At 48.3% G+C, this 20529-nt stretch overlaps 1 protein-coding gene and 1 non-coding gene across 2 annotated transcripts in view; one reads left to right on the top strand and one right to left on the bottom strand.

Moving 5' to 3' along the window:
• LOC147121566 (retinol dehydrogenase 13-like) overlaps positions 1-20529 on the bottom strand; it is a 202727-nt gene that overhangs the window by 24441 nt on the left and 157757 nt on the right. The gene's annotated exons all lie outside the window — the stretch shown is intronic.
• Positions 18830-18948, top strand: LOC147121573 (U5 spliceosomal RNA). Its single transcript, XR_015077790.1, has one exon. It is a non-coding gene; the product is annotated as a U5 spliceosomal RNA (small nuclear RNA).

The raw sequence follows: 20529 nt of genomic DNA, 5'->3' as shown, positions 1-20529 counted from the left end.
ATCCATGAAGTAAGGATTTTTTTGACTCACTGAGGAAAGTTACACAACCACAGCTTTAGATTTCGTTAATATAATATCCTGGTAATTGTTCACACAACATCTACATTCAGAGGCAGCTACCACAGATTCTAATACCCACTTTTGTTCATAAACACAACAAAAATGGGACAAGTAAGAGGAGGGTGTGCCTCAGAGCCAGACCCTTGGCATCAGGGATTCAAACTCTGCAGGAAGTACAGCCCCACCATACTGGATCCCTGATGCTGCCATGCAGATCTTACTTCTAAAGAAGCCAGACTGGCAGGAACACAAAATAAAAACACTGCGGATGCTGGAAAGCTGAAATAGAAACAGAAAATGCTGGAAATACTCAGCAGGTCAGGCAGCATCAGCCACCTGAAACGTTAACTCTGTTTCTCTCTCCACAGATGCTGCCTGACCTGCTGAGTGTTTCCAGAACTGCAGGAAGTTTTATTTCAGGTTACAAATCAGTTTGAAGTTCAGGACAGGTATGTAGGGCTGATTACTGACAGATGCAAGTTTTTCTTTAAACAAAACAATTCCATTAAAAAAATATTTTTCTATTTTCCTCTCTCACAGAGGGTTAGTTTGAGAAAACTAATATAAGTTATAGCTGGAGTTTTAAATTTAAATGGTCTAGTCTTGACTAGACTTTGGTTGCTCACTTTTTTTATTCATTCACGGGATGTGGCAAGACCAGCATTTATGGCCCATTGCTAATTGCCCTTGAGAAGGTGGTGGTGAACTGCCTTCTTGAACTGTTGCAGTCTGTGAGGGGAAGGTATTCCCACAGTGCTGTTAGGGAGGGAGTTCCAGGATGTTGACCCAACGACGATGAAGGAACATTTCCAAGTCAAGATGGTGTGTGACTTGGAGGGGAGTTCCCTCTACACTGTGATAGTGTGGCGTGAATGTTACTTGCCACATATCAGCCCAAGCCTGGATGTTGTCCAGGTCTTGCTGCACACGGGCATGGACTGCTTCATTATCTGAGGAATTGCGAATGGCGCTGAACACGGCGCTGAACACTGCGCAATCATCAGCGAACATCCCCACTTCTGACCTTATGATGGAGGGAAGGTCATTGATGAAGCAGCTGAAGATGGTTGGGCTTAAGGAACACCTGCAGCGATATCCTGGAGCTGGCCTGAGAAACTCCTGCAGCGATATTGTGGGGCTGAGTTGATTGGCCTCCAACAACCACAACCACCTTCCTTTGTGCCAAGTATTCATAGTTTCATAGAGTTTAACAGCACAGAAAGAGGCCCTTCGGCCCATCGTGTCCGCGCCGCCCATCCATCCCTGTCCAGTCTAATCCCATTTTCCAGCATTTGGTCCATAGCCTTGTATGCAATGGCATTTCAAGTGCTCATCCAAATGCTTCTTGAATGTTGTGAGGGTTCCTGCCTCTACCACCCTTTCAGGCATTGAGTTCCACATTCCAACCACCCTCTGGGTGAAAAAGTTCCTCCTCAAATCCCCTCTAAATCTCCTGCCCCTTACCCTGAATCTATGCCCCCTTGTTATTGACCCCCCTACTAAGGGGAAAAGTTCCTCTTTATCTACCCTACCTATGCCCCTCATCATTTTGTACACCTCAATCAGGTCCCCCCTCAGCCTTCTTTGCTCCAAGGAAAACAACCCCAGCCTGTCCAGCCTCTCTTCATAGCTGAGGCGCTCCATCCCAGGTAACATCCTGGTGAATCTTCTCTGCACCCTCTCCAAAGCAATCACATCCTTCCTATAGTGAGGCGACCAGAACTGCACACAGTACTCCAGCTGTGGCCTCACCAGCGTTTTGTACAGCTCCATCATAACCTCCCTGCTCTTATATTCCATGCCTCGGCTAATGAAGGCAAGTATCCCATATGCCTTTTTAACCACCTTATCTACCTGTTCCGCTGCCTTCAGGGATCTATGTACATGTACACCAAGGTCCCTCTGACCCTCTGTACTTCCTAGGGTCCTACCACTCATTGTGTATTCCCTTACCTTATTTGTCCGTCCAAAATGCATCACCTCGCACTTTTCAGGGTTAAATTCCATTTGCCACTTTTCCGCCCATCTGACCAACCCGTTTATATCGTCCTGTAGCCTGAGGCTTTCCTCCTCGCAATTTACCACCCCACCAATTTTCGTGTCATCTGCGAACTTACTGATCATACCTTTTACATTCTCATCCAAGTCATTTATGTAGATCACAAACAACAAGGGACCCAGCACCGATCCCTGAGGTACCCCACTGGACACAGGCTTCCAGTCACAAAAGCAACCTTCGACCATCACCCTCTGCCTCCTGCCACTCAGCCAGTTTAGGATCCAACGCGCCAAGGCACCCTGGATCCCATGGGCTCTTACCTTCTTGACCAGTCTCCTATGCGGGACTTTGTCAAAAGCTTTACTGAAGTCCATGTAAACCACATCCACAGCATTTCCCTCATCCACCCCCCTAGTCACCCCCTCGAAAAATTCAATCAGATTTGTCAGACATGATTTACCCTTGACAAAGCCATGCTGACTATCCCCGATTAATCCTTGCCTCTCCAAGTGGAGACTAATTTTGTCCCTCAGAATTTTTTCCAATAATTTCCCTACCACAGATGTTAGGCTCACTGGCCTGTAATTCCCTGGTTTATCCCTGCTACCCTTCTTGAATAATGGTACTACGTTAGCTGTTCTCCAGTCCTCTGGTACATCCCCTGTGGCCAGAGAGGTTCTGAAAATTTGTGTCAGAGCCCCTGCAATCTCCTCCTTTGCCTCCCACAGCAGCCTGGGATACATCTCGTCCGGGCCTGGGGATTTATCCACTTTTTGGCCTGCTAAAACCGCTAGCACCTCCTCCCTCTCGATGCTAATATGTTCAAGTATGTCACAGTCCCCTTGCCCGATTTCTATGTCTGCACCGTCTTTCTCCATAGTGAACACAGATGCAAAAAATTCATTTAAAACCCCGCCTACATCATCTGGCTCTACACACAGATTGCCGCTTTGGTCCCTAATGGGCCCTACCCTTTCCCTGGTTATCCTCTTGCCCTTAATATACTTATAAAACATCTTAGGATTTTCCTTTATTTTGCTCGCCAGTGTTATTTCATGGCCCCTCCTCGCCCTCCTAATTTCTTTTTTAAGTATGCCCCTGCACTTTTTATACTCCTCTAGGGCTTCTTCCGTCTTTAGTAACTGCCAAAAGCCCCCCTTTTATTTCTAATGCATTTTTGTATATCCCTTGTCATCCAAGGTTCCCTTTGCTTGTTGGTCCCACCCTTGACCTTTACAGGAACATGTTGGCGTTGTACTCTCTCTATTTCCCTTCTGAAAGTCTCCCACTGTTTTGATGTGGATTTTCCTATAAGTAGCTGCTCCCAGTCCACTTTGGCCAGATCCTGCCTTATCATATTAAAATCGGCCCTCCCCCAATTTAGAACCCTTATTTCCGGGCCGTCTTTGTCTTTTTCCATGACCACCTTAAATCTCACCGAATTATGGTCACTGTCGCCAAAATGCTCTCCTACTGACACTTCCATCACTTGCCCGGCTACATTCCCCAGAATTAGGTCCAGTACCGCCCCCTCTCTTGTAGGACTTTCTACATGTTGGCTCAAAAAGCTCTCCTGGATGCACTTTAAGAATTCTGCACCCTCTAAGCCTTTCACACTCTGACTATCCCAATTTATATTGGGGAAGTTGAAATCCCCCACTATTATTACCCTATTATTTTCGCACTTTTCTGAGATTTGCCTACATATCTGTTCCTCTATCTCCCCCTGACTGTTTGGGGGCCTATAGTACACTCCCAGCAAAGTGCTTGCCCCCTTTTTGTTTTTAAGTTCTACCCATATGGCCTCATTAGAGGAACCCGCTAATATATCATCCCTCCTTACAGCAGTAATTGACTCCTTAATTAATATTGCAACACCCCCTCCCCTTTTACACCCCCCTCTGTCTCGCCTGAAGATTCTATACCCCGGAATATTGAGCTGCCAGTCCTGACCCTCCCTCAACCATGTCTCCGTGATAGCAACAATATCGTACTCCCATGTGTTCAACAACAACTTCAGTTCATCCACCTTATTTGCAAGACTCCTTGCATTAAAATAAATGCCTTCCAGCCCTGCCATATTCTCTTTTGCCTTCACATATTTGCTCTGCCTTCCCAGCTGACTTGTTTTTCCCTCTGTATTTGGCTGTAAATCACCCCCTACTATAGCTCCACTCTGTACCCCATCCCCCTGCCAAGTTAGTTTAAACCCCCCCCAGCAGTGCTAGCAAACCTCCCCGCAAGGATATTGGTTCCCCTCTGGTTCAGGTGTAAACCGTCCGACTTGTACAAGTCCCACCTTTCCCAGAAGCAGACCCAGTGATCCAGGAAACTAAAGCCCTCCCCCCTGCACCATCCCTTTAGCCACGCATTCATCTGTTCTATCTTCCTATTCCTATACTCACTAGCACGTGGCACCGGGAGTAATCCAGAGATTACAACCCTTGAGGTCCTGCTCTTTAATCCTTTACCTAGCTCCCTAAATTCTTGCTGCAGGACCTCATCCCTCTTTTTACCTATGTCGTTGGTACCAATGTGGACCACGACCACTGGCTGCTCACCCTCCCCCTCCAGAATGCCCTGCAGCCGCTCAGTGACATCCTTGACCCTGGCACCAGGGAGGCAACAAACCATCCTGGATTCACGTCTACGGCCACAGAAATGCCTATCTGTTCCCCTTACTATAGAATCCCCTACCACTATTGCTCTCCCACTCTTTCTCCCCCCTTCCTGGGCAGCAGGAGCACCCCCAGTGCCAGGAAGTTGGCTGCTGCTGCCTTCCCCTGGTGAGTCATCCCCCTCAACAGTATCCAAAGCGGTATACTTGTTTGAAAGGGGGATGTCCGCAGGGGTTCCCTGCACTACCTGCCTGCCTTTGTTGCTCCGCCTGATGGTCACCCCCTGTGCTGCCCTACCCTGAGGCGTGAACAACTCGCTAAATGTGCTATCCACGAGCCTCTCAGCATCGCGCATGGTCCAAAATTCATCCACCCGCAGCTCGAGCGCCGCAATGCGGTCTACAAGTATCTGCAGCTGGATGTATTTCCCGCACACATGGTCGTCAGGGACACTGGCAGCATCCCTGACTTCCCACATGGAGCAAGAGGAGCAGAACATGGGTCTGAACTCTCCTGCCATGACGTACTCCTTTAATTAATTTAAACATTTATTCAATACCCCAGTTACAGGTATACTCTAGGGCGCTTTATTTACCAACTATCCCCACTACACCACAGAAATTTAACACCACAGAATTCAAGCTTGTATTGAAAAGAGAGAAATACTCACCAACCAATCACTTACCTGCTCCCTGGTGACGTCACACTTGGATTACTTTTTACCTCTCTCCTGGAACCTGGATTGGTACACCTCTGACTGCTCCCTCTCAAGCCTTTAAGCTCTCCCACCTCGGGCTGCTCCCGCGCAGGTCCGCTGCTTCTCCGGTCTCGGGGCTGTGGGCCTCGGTGCCTCTGACTGCTCCCTCTCAAGCCTTTAAGCTCTCCCGCCTCGGGCTGCTCCCGCGCAGGTCCGCTGCTTCTCCGGTCTCGGGGCTGTGGGCCTCGGTGCCTCTGACTGCTCCCTCTCAAGCCTTTAAGCTCTCCCGCCTCGGGCTGCTCCCGCGCAGGTCCGCTGCTTCTCCGGTCTCGGGGCTGTGGGCCTCGGTGCCTCTGACTGCTCCCTCTCAAGCCTTTAAGCTCTCCCGCCTCGGGCTGCTCCCGCGCAGGTCCGCTGCTTCTCCGGTCTCGGGGCTGTGGGCCTCGGTGCCTCTGACTGCTCCCTCTCAAGCCTTTAAGCTCTCCCGCCTCAGGCTGCTCCCGCGCAGGTCCGCTGCTTCTCCGGTCTCGGGGCTGTGGGCCTCGGTGCCTCTGACTGCTCCCTCTCAAGCCTTTAAGCTCTCCCGCCTCAGGCTGCTCCCGCGCAGGTCCGCTGCTTCTCCGGTCTCAGGGCTGTGGGCTCCAGCCAGTGTAGAGTTCCCCCACCCACCCAATTCCCACTGATTTTAATTTTACTAGGGCTCCTTGATGCCACACTCGGTCAAATGCTGTCTTCATGTCAATGGCACTCACTCTCACTTCACCTCTGGAATTCAGCTCTTTTGTCCATGCTTGGACCAAGGCTGTAATGAGGTCTGGAGCTGATTGGTCGTGACGGAACCCAAACTGAGCATTGGTGAGCAGGTTATTGGTGAATAATTGGCGCTTGATAGCACTGTCGACGACACCTTCTATCACTTTGCTAATGATTGAGAGTAGGCTGATGGGGCGGTAATTGGCCGGATTGGATTTGTCCTGCTTTTTTGTGGATAGGATATACCTGGGCAGTTTTCCACATTGTCGGGTAGATGACAGTATGGTAACTGTACTGAAACAGCTTGGCTGGAGGCATGGCTAGTTCTGGAGCACAGCATGACAGCACGACAGCTAAGGTGTTGTCGGGGCCCAGTGCCTTTGCTGTATGCAGTGCACTGAGCCATTTCTTGATATCACGTGGAGTGAATCAAATTGGCTGAAGACTAGCTTCTGTGATGTTGGGGACCTCAGGAGGAGGCCGAGATGGATCATCCACTCGGCAGTTCTGGCTGATGCCTTGTATTGAGGATGCGGATGTTCATGGAGCCTGTGCTGGTGGGGAGGGTTTAAACTAAAATGGCAGGGAGTTGGGAACCTGAGCAGGGAGACAGAGGAAAGGGAAACAGGGATAAAAGCAAAAGATAGGAAGGAGAAAAACAAAAGTGGCAGTCAGAGAAATCAACGGTTTAAATCAAACATGGCCACAGTAAATAATAATTCTAATAGGTCTAAGAGCGTTAAAAAACAAGCCTGAAGGCTTTGTGTCTTAATGCGAGGAGCATTTGTAATAAGGTGGATGAATTGGCTGCACAAATAGAAGAAAACAAATACGATTTGGTTCGGTTTACGGAAACGTGGCTCAAGGAAGGCCAGGACTGGGAACTCAACATCCAGGGGTATTCGATATTCAGGGAAGATAGGCAAAAAGGAAAGGGAGGTGGGGTAGCATTACTGGTTAAAGAAGGGATTAACACAATTGTAATGAAAGATATTAGCTCTGATGAGGTGGAATCTGTATGGGTAGAATTGAGAAATACTAAAGGGAAAGAAATGTTAGTGGGAGTGGTTTATAGACCTCCAAACAGTAAGGCGGAGGTTGGGGATGGCATTAAAAGGGAAATTAAAGAAGCGTGCAATAAGGGCACAGCAGTCATCATGGGTGACTTTAATCTACATATAGATTGGGCCAACCAAATTAGTAACAATACTGTGGAGGAGGAATTCCTGGAGTGTTTATGGGATGGTTTCCTGGACCAATATGTCGAGGAACCAACCAGAGATCAGGCCATTTTAGACTGGGTATTATGTAACGAGAAAGGATTAATTAGCAATCTTGTTGTACGAGGCCCCTTGGGTCAGAGCAATCATAATATGATCGAATTCTTCATTAAGATGGAGAATGAAGTAGTTGACTCAGAGACTAGGGTCCTCAATTTAAATAAAGGAAACTACGATGGTCTGAGGAGCGAGTTAGGTAGGATTGATTGGGGAATGGCACTCAAAGGGTTGACGGTGGATAGGCAATGGCAAACATTCAAAGACCGAATGGATGAACTACAGAATTTGTTCATCCCAGTTTGGCATAAAAATAAAACAAAAAAGGTGACTCAACCGTGGCTAACAAGGGAAATTAGGGATAGCATAAGGTCCAAGGAGAGGGCATATAAATTGGCCAGAAAAAGCAATAATCCTGAGGATTGGGAGCAGTTTAGGATTCAGCAAAGGAGGACAAAGGGATTAATTAAGAAAGGGAAAATAGAATATGAGAGTAAGCTTTCAGGGAACATAAAAACTGACTGTTAAAGCTTTTATAGATATGTGAAGAGAAAAAGATTGGTGAAGTCAAGCGTAGGTCCCTTGCAGTCAGAATTGGGGGAATTTATAATGGAGTACAAAGAAATGGCAGACCAACTAAATACATATTTTGGTTCTGTCTTCACAAAGGAGGACACAAATAACCTCCCAGAGATGCCGGCGGGCATAGGGTCTGATGAAAGGGTGGAACTGAAAGAAATCAGTATTTGTAGGGAAATGGTGTTAGGAAAATTGATGGGACTGAAGGCCGATAAATCCCCAGGGCCTGATAATCTACATCCCAGGGTACTTAAGGAAGTGGCCCTAGAAATAGTAGATGCATTGCTGGTCATCTTCCAGAACTCGATAGACTCTGGAACAGTACCCATGGATTGGCGGGTAGCTAATTTTACCTCACTATTAAAAAAAGGTGGTAGAGAAAAGGCGGGGAATTATAGACCGGTAAGCTTGACATTGGTAGTGGGGAAAATGCTAGAGTCCATTATAAAAGATGTAATAGCAGAGCACTTGGAAAGCAGTGACTGGATCGGACAAAGTCAACATGGATATACAAAAGGTAAATCATGCTTGACTAATCTACTGGAATGTTTTGAGGATGTAACTAGTAAAATAGATAAGGGAGAACCAGTGGATGTGGTGTATTTGGACTTTCAGAAGGCTTTCGATAAGGTCCCGCCTAAGAGATTAGCGTGCAAAATTAAGGCACATGGGATTGGGGGCAAGGTATTGACTTGGATAGAGAACTGGTTGGCGGACAGAAAGCAAAGAGTTGGAATAAACGGGTTGTTTTCCGAGTGGCAGGCAGTGACTAGCGGGGTACCACAAGGATCGGTCCTAGGAGCCCAGCTGTTCACAATATATATTAATGATCTGGACGAGGGAATTGGATGTAATGTCTCCAAATTTGCAGATGACACAAAGCTGGGTGGGAGGGTATGCTGTGAGGAGGATGTCGTGAAACTCCAGTATGATTTGGACAGGTTGAGTGATTGGGCAGAAACATGGCAAATGCACTATAATGTGGATAAATGTGAGGTTATCCACTTTGGTGGCAAAAACAGGCAGGCAGATTATTATCACTGGGCCTGCTTCTGGGAAAGGTGGCACTTGTACAAGTCGGATGGGTTGCACCTGAACCAGAGCGGGACAAATATCCTTGCGAGGAGGTTTGCTAGCACTGTTCGGCGGGGTTTAAACTAAAATGGCATGGGGTTAGGAACCTGAGCAGGGAGACAGAGGAAAGGAAAACAGGGATAAAAGCAAAAGATAGGAAGGAGAAAAACAAAAGTGGCAGTCAGAGAAATCAACGGTTTAAATCAAACGTGGCCACAGTAAATAATAACTCTAATAGGTCTAAGAGTGTTAAAAAAACAAGCCTGAAGGCTTTGTGTCTTAATGTGAGGAGCATTTGTAATAAGGTGGACGAATTGGCTGCACAAATAGAGGTAGACGAACATAATTTGGTTGGGATTATGGAAACGTGGCTCAAGGATGGCCAAGACTGGGAACTCAACATCTAGGGGTATTCGATATTCAGGAAAGATAGGCAAAAAGGAAAGGGAGGTGGGGTAGCATTACTGGTTAAAGAAGGGATTAATACAATTGTAATGAAGGATATTAGCTCTGATGATGTGGAATCTGTATGGGTAGAATTGAGAAATACTAAGGGGAAAAAAACATTAGTGGGAGTGGTATATAGACCTCCCAACAGTAAGGCGGAGGTTGGGGATGGCATTAAAAGGGAAATTAAAGAAGCGTGCAATAAGGGCACAGCAGTCATCATGGGTGACTTTAATCTACATATAGATTGGGCCAACCAAATCAGTAACAATATTGTGGAGGAGGAATTCCTGGAGTGTTTACGGGATGGTTTCCTGGACCAATATGTCGAGGAACCAACCAGAGATCAGGCCATCTTAGACTGGGTATTATGTAACGAGAAAGGATTAATTAGCAATCTTGTTGTACGAGGCCCCTTGGGTCTGAGTGATCATAATATGATCGAATTCTTCATTAAGATGGAGAATGAAGTAGTTGACTCAGAGACTAGGGTCCTCAATTTAAATAAAGGAAACTACGATGGTCTGAGGAGCGAGTTGGGTAGGATTGATTGGGGAATGGCACTCAAAGGGTTGACGGTGGATAGGCAATGGCAAACATTCAAAGACCGAATGGATGAGCTACAGAATTTGTTCATCCCAGTTTGGCATAAAAATAAATCAAAAAAGGTGACTCAACCGTGGCTAACAAGGGAAATTAGGGATAGCATAGGATCCAAGGAGACGACATATAAATTGGCCAGAGAAAGCAATAATCCTGGGGATTGGGAGCAGTTTAGGATTCAACAAAGGAGGACAAAGGGATTAATTAAGAAAGGGAAAATAGAATGAGAGTAAGCTTTCAGGGAACATAAAAACTGACTGTAAAAGCTTTTATAGATATGTGAAGAGAAAAAGATTGGTGAAGTCAAGCGTAGGTCCCTTACAGTCAGAATCAGGGGAATTTATAATGGGAAACAAAGAAATGGCAGACCAACTAAATTCATACTTTGGTTCTGTCTTCACAAAGGAGGACACAAATAACCTCCCAGAGATGCCGGGGAACATAGGGCCTGATGAAAGGGTGGAACTGAAAGAAATCAGTATTTGTAGGGAAATGGTGTTAGGAAAATTGATGGGACTGAAGGCCGATAAATCCCCAGGGCCTGATAATCTACATCCCAGGGTACTTAAGGAAGTGGCCCTAGAAATAGTAGATGCATTGCTGGTCATCTTCCAGAACTCGATAGACTCTGGTACAGTACCCATGGATTGGAGGGTAGCTAATGTTACCCCACTATTCAAAAAAGGTGGTCGAGAAAAAGCGGGGAATTATAGACCGGTAAGCCTGACATCGGTAGTGGGGAAAATGCTAGAATCTATTATAAAAGATGTAATAGCAGAGCACTTGGTAAGCAGTGACAGGATCGGACAAAGTCAACATGGATTTGCAAAAGGTAAATCATGCTTGACTAATCTACTGGAATTTTTTGAGGATGTAACTGGTAAAATAGATAAGGGAGAACCAGTGGATGTGGTGTATTTGGACTTTCAGAAGGCTTTCGATAAGGTCCCACATAAGAGATTAGCGTGCAAAATTAAGGCACATGGGATTGGGGGCAAGGTATTGACTTGGATAGAGAACTGGTTGGCGGACAGAAAGCAAAGAGTTGGAATAAACGGGTCGTTTTCCGAGTGGCAGGTAGTGACTAGTGGGGTACCGCAAGGATCGGTCCTAGGACCCCAGCTGTTCACAATATATATTAATGATCTGGACAAGGGAATTGGATGTAATATCTCCAAATTTGCAGATGACACAAAGCTGGGTGGGAGGGTAAGCTGTGAGGAGGATGTCGTGAAACTCCAGTACGATTTGGACAGATTGGGTGATTGGGCAGAAACATGGCAAATGCACTATAATGTGGATAAATGTGAGGTTATTCACTTTGGTGGCAAAAACAGGAAGGCAGATTATTATTTGAATGGCAATAGATTGGGAGAAGGGGAAGTGCAAAGAGACCTGGGTGTTCTTGTGCACCAGTCGCTGAAGGTAAGTATGCAGGTGCAGCAGGCGGTTAAGAAGGCAAATGGTATGTTGGCCTTCGTAGCAAGAGGGTTCGAGTACAGGAACAAGGATGACTTGCTACAGTTGTACAGGGCCTTGGTGAGACCGCACCTTGAGTACTGTGTGCAGCTTTGGTCGCCTTACCTGAGGAAGGACGTTCTTGCCATGGAAGGAGTGCAGCGAAGATTCACCAGGCTGATACCTGGGATGGCAGGAATGACGTATGAGGAGAGATTGTGTCGATTGGGCTTATACTCACTGGAGTTTAGAAGATTGAGAGGGGATCTCATCGAAACTTACGAAATTCTGTCAGGCCTGGACAGACTAGATGCAGGAAGGATGTTCATGATGGCCGGGGAGTCCAGAACCAGGGGCCATAGTCTAAGAATAAGGGGTAAGACATTTAGGACTGAAATGAGGAGGAATTTCTTCACCCAGAGAGTGGTGAACCTGTGGAATTCTCTGCCACAGAGGGCGGTGGAGGCCAGTTCATTAAATATATTCAAAAAAGAGTTGGATATATTTCTTAAGGCTAAAGGGATCAAGGGATATGGGGAGAAGGCAGGGACAGGGTACTGAATTTGGATGATCAGCCATGATCTCATTGAATGGTGGAGCAGGCTCGAAGGGCCGAATGGCCTACTCCTGCTCCTATCTTCTATGTTTCTATTTGAATGGCAATAGATTGGGAGAAGGGGAAGTGCAAAGAGACCTGGGTGTTCTTGTGCACCAGTCACTGAAGGTAAGCATGCAGGTGTAGCAGGCGGTTAAGAAGGCAAATGGTCTGTTGGCCTTCGTAGCAAGAGGGTTCGAGTACAAGAACAAGGATGTCTTGCTGCAGTTGTACAGGGCCTTGGTGAGACCACACCTTGAGTATTGTGTGCAGTTTTGGTTGCCTTACCTGAGGAAGGACGTTCTTGCCATGGAAGGAGTGCAGCGAAGATTCACCAGGCTGATACCTGGGATGGCAGGAATGACGTATGAGGGGAGATTGTCTCGATTGGGCTTATACTCACTGGAGTTTAGAAGATTGAGAGGGGATCTCATCGAAACCTATAAAATTCTGTCAGGCCTGGACAGACTAGATGCAGGAAGGATGTTTCTGATGGCCGGGGAGTCCAGAACCAGGGATCATAGTCTAAGGATAAGGGGTAAGCCATTTAGGACTGAAATGAGGAGGAATTTCTTCACCCAGAGAGTGGTGAACCTGTGGAATTCTCTGCCACAGAGGGCGGTGGAGGCCAGTTCATTAATTATATTCAAGAAAGAGTTGGATATATTTCTTAAGGCTAAAGGGATCAAGGGATATGGGGAGAAGGCAGGGATAGGGTACTGAATTTGGATGATCAGCCATGATCTCATTGAATGGCAGAGCAGGCTCGAAGGGCCGAATGGCCTACTCCTGCTCCTATCTTCAATGTTTCTATGTTTCTTCCTCCCATTAGTTGTTTAACTGGCCACCACAATTCATGACTGGATGTGGCAGGACTGCAGAGCTTTGATCTGATCTGTTGGTTGTGGGATTGCTTAGCTCTGTCTATAGCATGCTGCTTCCACTGTTTAGCATGCATTTTGTGATAGAATCATAGAAATTTACAGCACAGAAGGAGGCCATTCGGCCTGTTGTGCCTGTGCTGGCTCTTTGAAAGAACAGTCATGCTTAGTCCCTCATCCCTGCTTTTTTGTCCATAACCCTGTAGGTTCCTTGTCCTCAAATATCTGTCCAACTCCCTTTTAATATTGTTTATGGAATCAGCTTCCACCATCTTTCCGTGTAGAGCGTTCCAGATCCCGACAACTCTCTAAGTGAAAAAATTTCTCATCATCTCCCCCCTAGATTTTTGCCAATGATTTTAAATCTATGACCTCTGGTTCTTGACCCACTCGCCAGATGGAATAGTTTTTCTCTATCTACTCTCTCAAAACCTCTTTTAGGTCACCTCTTAACCTTCTCTGTTTCAAGGAAAACAGTCCTAACTCTTCCTACCTCTCCTCATAACTGAAGTCCCTCATCCCTGGTAACATCCTGGTAAACCTCCTCTCTACCGTTTCTAAGGCCTTTCCATCTTTCCTGAAGTGCGGTGCCCAGAATTGTCCACAATACTCCAACTGAGGCCTAACCAGTGATTTACAAAGTTCTAGCATGATCTCTTTGCTTTTATCCCCGGTGTTATCCCTGGTGCCCTGGCCAATATTTATCCCTCAATCAACATCACAAAAAAACAGATTATCTGGTCATTATCACATTGCCGCTTGTGGAAGCTTGGTGTGCGCAAATTTGCTGCTCGTTTCATACATTACAACAGTAACTACACTTGAAAAAGCACTTAATTGGATGTAAAACGCTTTGAGACGTCCGGTGGTCGTGAAAGGCGCTGTAGAAATGCAAGGCTTTCTTTATTTATAGAATCATATAATAATACAGCACAGAAGGAGGCAAATATTCTATTCCTCTATTTATAAACCCAAGTAACCCACAACTTGGCCTGCCACCTTTAAGATTTGTGTATATGGAAACCAAGGTCTCCCTCTCCTCCATGAACTCTGACCCTGCAGTGTGACATTCAAAGATGGGGTTTAAGTGCAAATACCACTGTGATGAAATATATGCCTTCATCAGCCTATGTGTTTTACCTGTGTGTTTCACCTGCTTGTATTGTGTGAGCCGCCCCCTTTTGTTCCTATTGTGTGTATTGGCTACGCCCCTGTCTTTTGCCATATAAAGGTCTCAGGAGCTGGATGAGTCATTCCTACCAGACGCCCGATGTGGGAAGACCTGTAATGCTGCTATGTTCTTAGTGATTAAAAGCCTTAGTTGAATCCTTTAAATTCCTTGTCTTTGAGTTATTGAAGGCACATCAATTTTAATCGCTAAAACACCAGGATGGATCGACTCCTGAAACCAGAGCGCTTGGATCTGGACCCCCATGCCTCAGACGCAGCCACACAGTTCAGACACTGGTTCCAATGCTTCGAATTTTTCATTGCAAACTCATCCACTGCCATAGCCGCAGCCGAAACCGCTACCGGAGACATGAAACTGGGAATCCTGCGAAACTGGGTGAGCCATCGGGTCTCCCCCCTCATCCAAGATGCCACCAGCTACGAGGATGCCTGCACCATCCTGAAGGCCCACTACGCGCGGCCAATAAACGTGGTGTACGCCAGGCATCTTCTGACTACTCGCACGCAGTGGCATGGTGAGTCACTAGAGGACTTTATACTAAACCTAAAAGTACTGGGCAGAGACTGTAACTGTAAGGCCGTGTCTGCCATCGTGTACACGGAGGAGCTGATTCGAGACTCCCTTATTGCGGGCCTCAGTTCAAATTATATTCGGCAGAAACTGTTTGAAAAGGAGGGACTGGACTTAAAACAGGCTATAGATATAGCGCGATCGCTGGATATGGCCCAGAGGAACTCTGAATCCTGTTCCCCTGGCCACGCGGCCCACTCCGCCTCGTGCACGCCGTGGGGGCCGCCATCTTGGAAGCCATCTTCACCTCCCAGGTCTCAGGCCAGCCCAGCACCACCGGAGCCCCAGCCTCCACCCAGGAGCCCCACTACTGCCGCAATGCATCGGGGCCCGAAATGCTACTTCTGCGGCCAGGACAAACACTCCAGGCATCTGTGCCCAGCGAAGGGCACCACCTGTTTTAAATGCGGGAAGAAAGGACATTTCAGCAAAGTCTGCAGAGGGAACCCCGCCTCCAACTCCACCACCGCTGCGTGCGTGCTGTGGGAGCGGCCATCTTGGAAGCCATCTTGTCCACCCTCATGGAGTCCACCATCTTGCCCCGACTACACGGACCTCCAGGACCCACTGGTGGCCTCGATCACAGTGGATCAGTCCAGGCCGCATCCGTTGTCTAAATCGATGATGGAGATAGAGGTAAACGGGAACAAGGTTAAATGCTTGATTGACTGCGGGAGCACCGAAAGCTTTATTCATCCTAGCCTGGTAAAACGACTTTCACTAACGATAGTCCCCACACAGGGCAAAATCGCCATGGCCGATAAGACTCATACCTCAAAAATTACAGGTTTCTGCGCGGTTATGTTGTCAGTAAAAGGCAATGATTACAGAGATTTTAAACTATTGATAATGCCAGATCTCTGTGTGAGCGTGATCTTGGGTCTGGACTTCCAGTGCCACCACCAAAGTATCACGCTTACCTACGGTGGGTCCCAGCCGCCCCTCACAGTGTGCGGTCTGGCTACCCTGAAGGTCAAGCCACCCTCTCTGTTCGCCAACCTCGCACCCAACTGTCGACCCATAGCGACCAAGAGTAGGCGGTACAGCTGGGAGGACAGACGGTTCATTGCGTCGGAAGTAGACAGACTCAAGCGGGAAGGTATCATCGAATGCAGTACCAGCCCATGGCGCGCCCAGGTAGTAGTAGTTAAGGGTAGCGAAAAGAAGCGGATGGTGATAGATTATAGCCAGACGGTTAATCTATACACCCAGCTAGACGCCTACCCTCTGCCCCGCATAGCGGATATGGTTAACCAAATCGCGCAATACCGGGTGTTTTCCACCATCAACCTAAAATCGGCATACCACCAGCTCCCCATTAGGCCGGAGGACCGTCCATACACCGCCTTCGAGGCGAACGGACGTCTCTACCACTTCCTCAGAGTCCCCTTTGGGGTAACGAACGGGGTCTCGGTCTTCCAGCGGGAGATGGACCGCATGGTCGATGAGAACCAGTTAACAGCCACCTACCCATACCTAGGCAACGTCACCATCTGCGGCCACGACCAGCAAGACCACGACTCGAACCTCGCGAGATTTCTGAAAACCGCCCTCAGACTCAATCTCACCTACAACGAGGATAAGTGTGTCTTTAGCACCACGTGCCTCTGTATCCTGGGCTGTGTGGTGGAAAACGGGGAAATCGGTCCGGACCCCGACCGATTGCGCCCCCTACGGGAGCTACCCCTACCAAACACCCCCAAGGTCCTGAAAAGGTGCCTGGGGTTCTTCTCCTATTACGCCCAATGGGTCCCCAATTATTCCGACAAGACCCGTCCCCTCCTGAAATCAACGTCCTTCCCGCTCGCGGCCGAGGCCCACGCTGCCTTCAACAGCATTAAACACGACATTGAGAAGGCCGCGCTGCGGGCAGTGGACGAAAACATCCCTTTCCAGGTCGAAAGCGGTGCGTCCGACTTCGCTTTAGCAGCCACCCTCAACCAGGATGGGCGGCCCGTAGCCTTTTTCTCAAGAACCCTCCAAGGGCCCGAGATCAGGCACTCCTCGGTAGAGAAGGAGGCCCAGGCCATAGTGGAGGCAGTGCGGCACTGGAGGCACTACCTAGCCGGCAAACGCTTCACCCTGCTTACCGACCAGCGGTCGGTAGCCTTCATGTTTAACAACAAACAGAGGGGGAAGATCAAGAACGACAAAATTCTCAGGTGGCGGATCGAACTCTCCACGTTTGAGTACGACATAATATATAGGCCGGGGGCCCTCAACGAATCCCCCGACGTCCTATCACGAGGGATGTGTGCCAGCATCCAGGGGGACAGGCTACAGGGCCTCCACAATGGCCTCTGCCACCCGGGGGTCACCCGGCTATTCCACATTATAAAATCCCGTAACCTGCCCTATTCCATCGAGGAGGTCCGGTCTATGACCAGGGACTGCCGCACTTGTGCGGAATGCAAGCCCCGTTTTTTCAGGCCCGACCGAGCCCACCTGATCAAAGCTACACGGCCATTCGAGTGCCTGAGCTTAGATTTCAAGGGACCACTCCCCTCCACCGACCGCAATGTGTACTTCCTCAACATTGTGGACGAGTACTCCCGCTTCCCATTCGCCTACCCCTGCCCAGATATGACCAGTGCCACGGTCATCAAGTGCCTCGGCAACCTGTTTTGCACGTTCGGCATGCCCAACTACATCCACACTGACAGGGGGGCGTCGTTCATGAGCGATGAACTGCGCCAATACCTGCTGTCAAAGGGGATAGCCATGAGTCGGACCACTAGTTATAACCCCCGGGGTAATGGGCAAGTGGAGAGGGAGAACGTGACAGTGTGGAAGGCGGTCACCTTAGCCCTAAGGTCTAAAGGCCTCCCCACCTCCCGCTGGCAGGAGGTCCTCCCAGACGTACTCCACTCGATAAGGTCGCTACTGTGTACTGCTACTAACGCCACTCCTCACGAGAAGATGTTTGTTTTTCCCCGCAAATCAACCTCAGGAGTATCCCTACCCTCGTGGCTCTCCACCCCAGGGATGGTCCTGTTACGGAAACATGTGAGGGGCCACAAAACGGATCCCCTCGTGGAGGCAGTACACCTACTGCACGCAAACCCACAGTACGCGTACGTCAAGCACGCCGACGGGCGTGAAGACACTGTGTCCATAAAGGACCTCACCTCGGCAGGAAGCGACGACGACAACCCATCACCACCACCCCCAGAAGAACCTCCACCACCCCCAGAGGTATCCTCACCACCCCCAGCAGTACCTGCAACAATCCCAGCACATGGGTATGCCCAGGAGGGCACCACGGACTCCCGGTCGGAACCCGAGGTACTGTTGCGACGTTCAGGAAGGACTATCACACCCCCGGACAGACTAAATCTGTAGAAGGGGTGAATGTGATGAAATATATGCCTTCATCAGCCTATGTGTTTTACCTGTGTGTTTCACCTTGTTGTATTGTGTGAACCGCCCCCTTTTGTTCCTATTGTGTGTATTGGCTACGCCCCTGTCTTTTGCCATATAAAGGTCTCAGGAGCTGGATGAGTCATTCCTACCAGACGCCCGATGTGGGAAGACCTGTAATGCTGCTATGTTCTTAGTGATTAAAAGCCTTAGTTGAATCCTTTAAATTCCTTGTCTTTGAGTTATTGAAGGCACATCAACCAGAATGCAGGCTTGACCACGCCAGACGCTGGGCTTCCTTTTCTTCACGGTTATTTATTAAAATCACCTCGTGAGTACAAAGACTGAGAGAAGAAATAATAAACTTCCGGCTAACTGAGCTGCTCAGTAACTACAATCTGCAACATCTCATTCCCGCCGGCCATTGGTGCAGCCGGTTAGGACCCGCCCCCATATCTACATAACCAGAACGCCTTGCGAAATGTGACAAGTTATTCCTCTTTCTGTTGAAGATGTTGAAAGTTTTCAATTAGTTTTTCTAATAAATTCAATTTGGGTTACATTTGGCTTTCTGTGGTATCGATGTTGATTGTCGGTGTGGCCGCTCAGTACGATGTTAAAGAGATGGGTTCGGGGTGGGTCTGGAGTAGCGGCGGCAGTTATTTAGTACACTGGTTTTTCTTCAGATAGTATGAATCTTTTGTCTTTTACTAAAGATTTCTGTGGAGAGGAACACTTGGAGTTTTATTTAATACTAGCTGGGGGTGCCCGGCTTTGCCAGGGCTGTTTTGGGCTGGGCGGTTTAAATCGAGTCCCAGGCTTTGGGGCCTGTCTGTCTGTACCTGTGTGAATCTGCTGCCGGGCAACATTTTAAATCGAGTCCCAGGCTTTGGGGCCTGTCTGTCTGCCCCTGTGTGAATCTGCTGCCGGGCAACATTTCTACCTTTTAATAGCTTCAAAGATGAAAGTGAAAGTACTTATAAAAGGCTTTTGGTAAATGTGATGTTATTTTTAAAAGACATACTAACTTTTTCGAAGCTGGATTAGCAGATTTTGAGCTGGAAGTAAATGGCGTTGTTAGCTTGAGGTAATGGCTGCCAGATCCCTGAGATGAAAACGATTAGTCCCGCCCACAGACGCAGCGATTGGCCAACCATCAGGCGACTGAACTGTAGGATTGGTCAATCGTGACGGCACAGGATTGGTCGACCTTGACGTCAGTCAATCAATGCTAATTAGCAGGTAATGAGTTTAATTTTGAAGGTTTTTTGCATAACGCGCGAACAACTTTAGTCCGACCGAAAAGTAAATACACTTATGACGGTTCTGGAATCGTAAGCTTTCTTTCAATGTAACACACGTGTAGGTACGCTCCATAACTTTCGAGTTTATTCAATACAGACAGACGGAATGACAGTCAGACAGAAGTATCCTTTTATATATATACTAGCTGGGGGAGCCCGGCGGTGCCGAGGCTTTCTCGAGGGCATGTTGTTGTTGGAAGAGAGAGAGGGAGCGACTGGGGGGAAGAGAGAGAGGGAAGGAGAGAGAGAGAGAGGGAATGAGAGAGAGGGAAAGAGAGAGAGAGAGAGAGAGGGAAGGAGAGAGAGAGAGGGAAGGAGAGAGAGAGAGGGAAGGAGAGAGAGAGAGAGAGGGGGGGAAGGAGAGAGAGAGGGGGGGAAGGAGAGAGAGAGAGAGAGAGGGGGAAGGAGAGAGAGAGATGGAAGGAGAGAGAGAGAGATGGAAGGAAAGAGAGAGAGATGGAAGGAGAGAGAGGGAAGGAGAGAGAGAGAAGGCGAGAGAAAGAGAGGGAAGGAGAGAGAGACAGAGAGAGAGGGAAGGAGAGAGAGATTGGGAGTGTGAGAGAGAGAGAGATTGGGAGTGAGAGAGAGAGAGATTGGGAGTGTGAGAGAGATTGGGAGTGAGAGAGAGAGAGATTGGGAGTGTGAGAGAGATTGGGAATGAGAGAGAGAGAGAGATTGGGAGTGTGAGAGAGAGAGATTGGGAGTGAGAGAGAGAGAGAGAGATTGGGAGTGAGAGAGAGAGAGAGAGATTGGGAGTGTGAGAGAGAGAGAGATTGGGAGTGTGAGAGAGAGAGAGATTGGGAGTGTGAGAGAGAGAGATTGGGAGTGTGAGAGAGAGAGATTGGGAGTGTGAGAGAGAGAGAGACTGGGAGTGTGAGAGAGAGAGACTGGGAGTGTGAGAGAGAGACTGGGAGTGAGAGAGATTGGGAGTGTGTGGAGATTGGGAGTGAGAGAGAGAGAGACATTGGGAGTGAGAGAGAGAGAGACATTGGGAGTGAGAGAGAGAGAGAGATTGGGAGTGTGAGAGAGGGAGAGAGAGATTGGGAGTGAGAGAGAGAGATT

This window comes from Somniosus microcephalus, chromosome 3 (genome assembly GCF_052327205.1).
Source record: "Somniosus microcephalus isolate GS21.2 chromosome 3, FLI_Smic_1.0, whole genome shotgun sequence".
Taxonomy (NCBI): Eukaryota; Metazoa; Chordata; class Chondrichthyes; order Squaliformes; family Somniosidae; genus Somniosus; species Somniosus microcephalus.
This window is presented reverse-complemented; position numbering and strand designations above follow the sequence as displayed.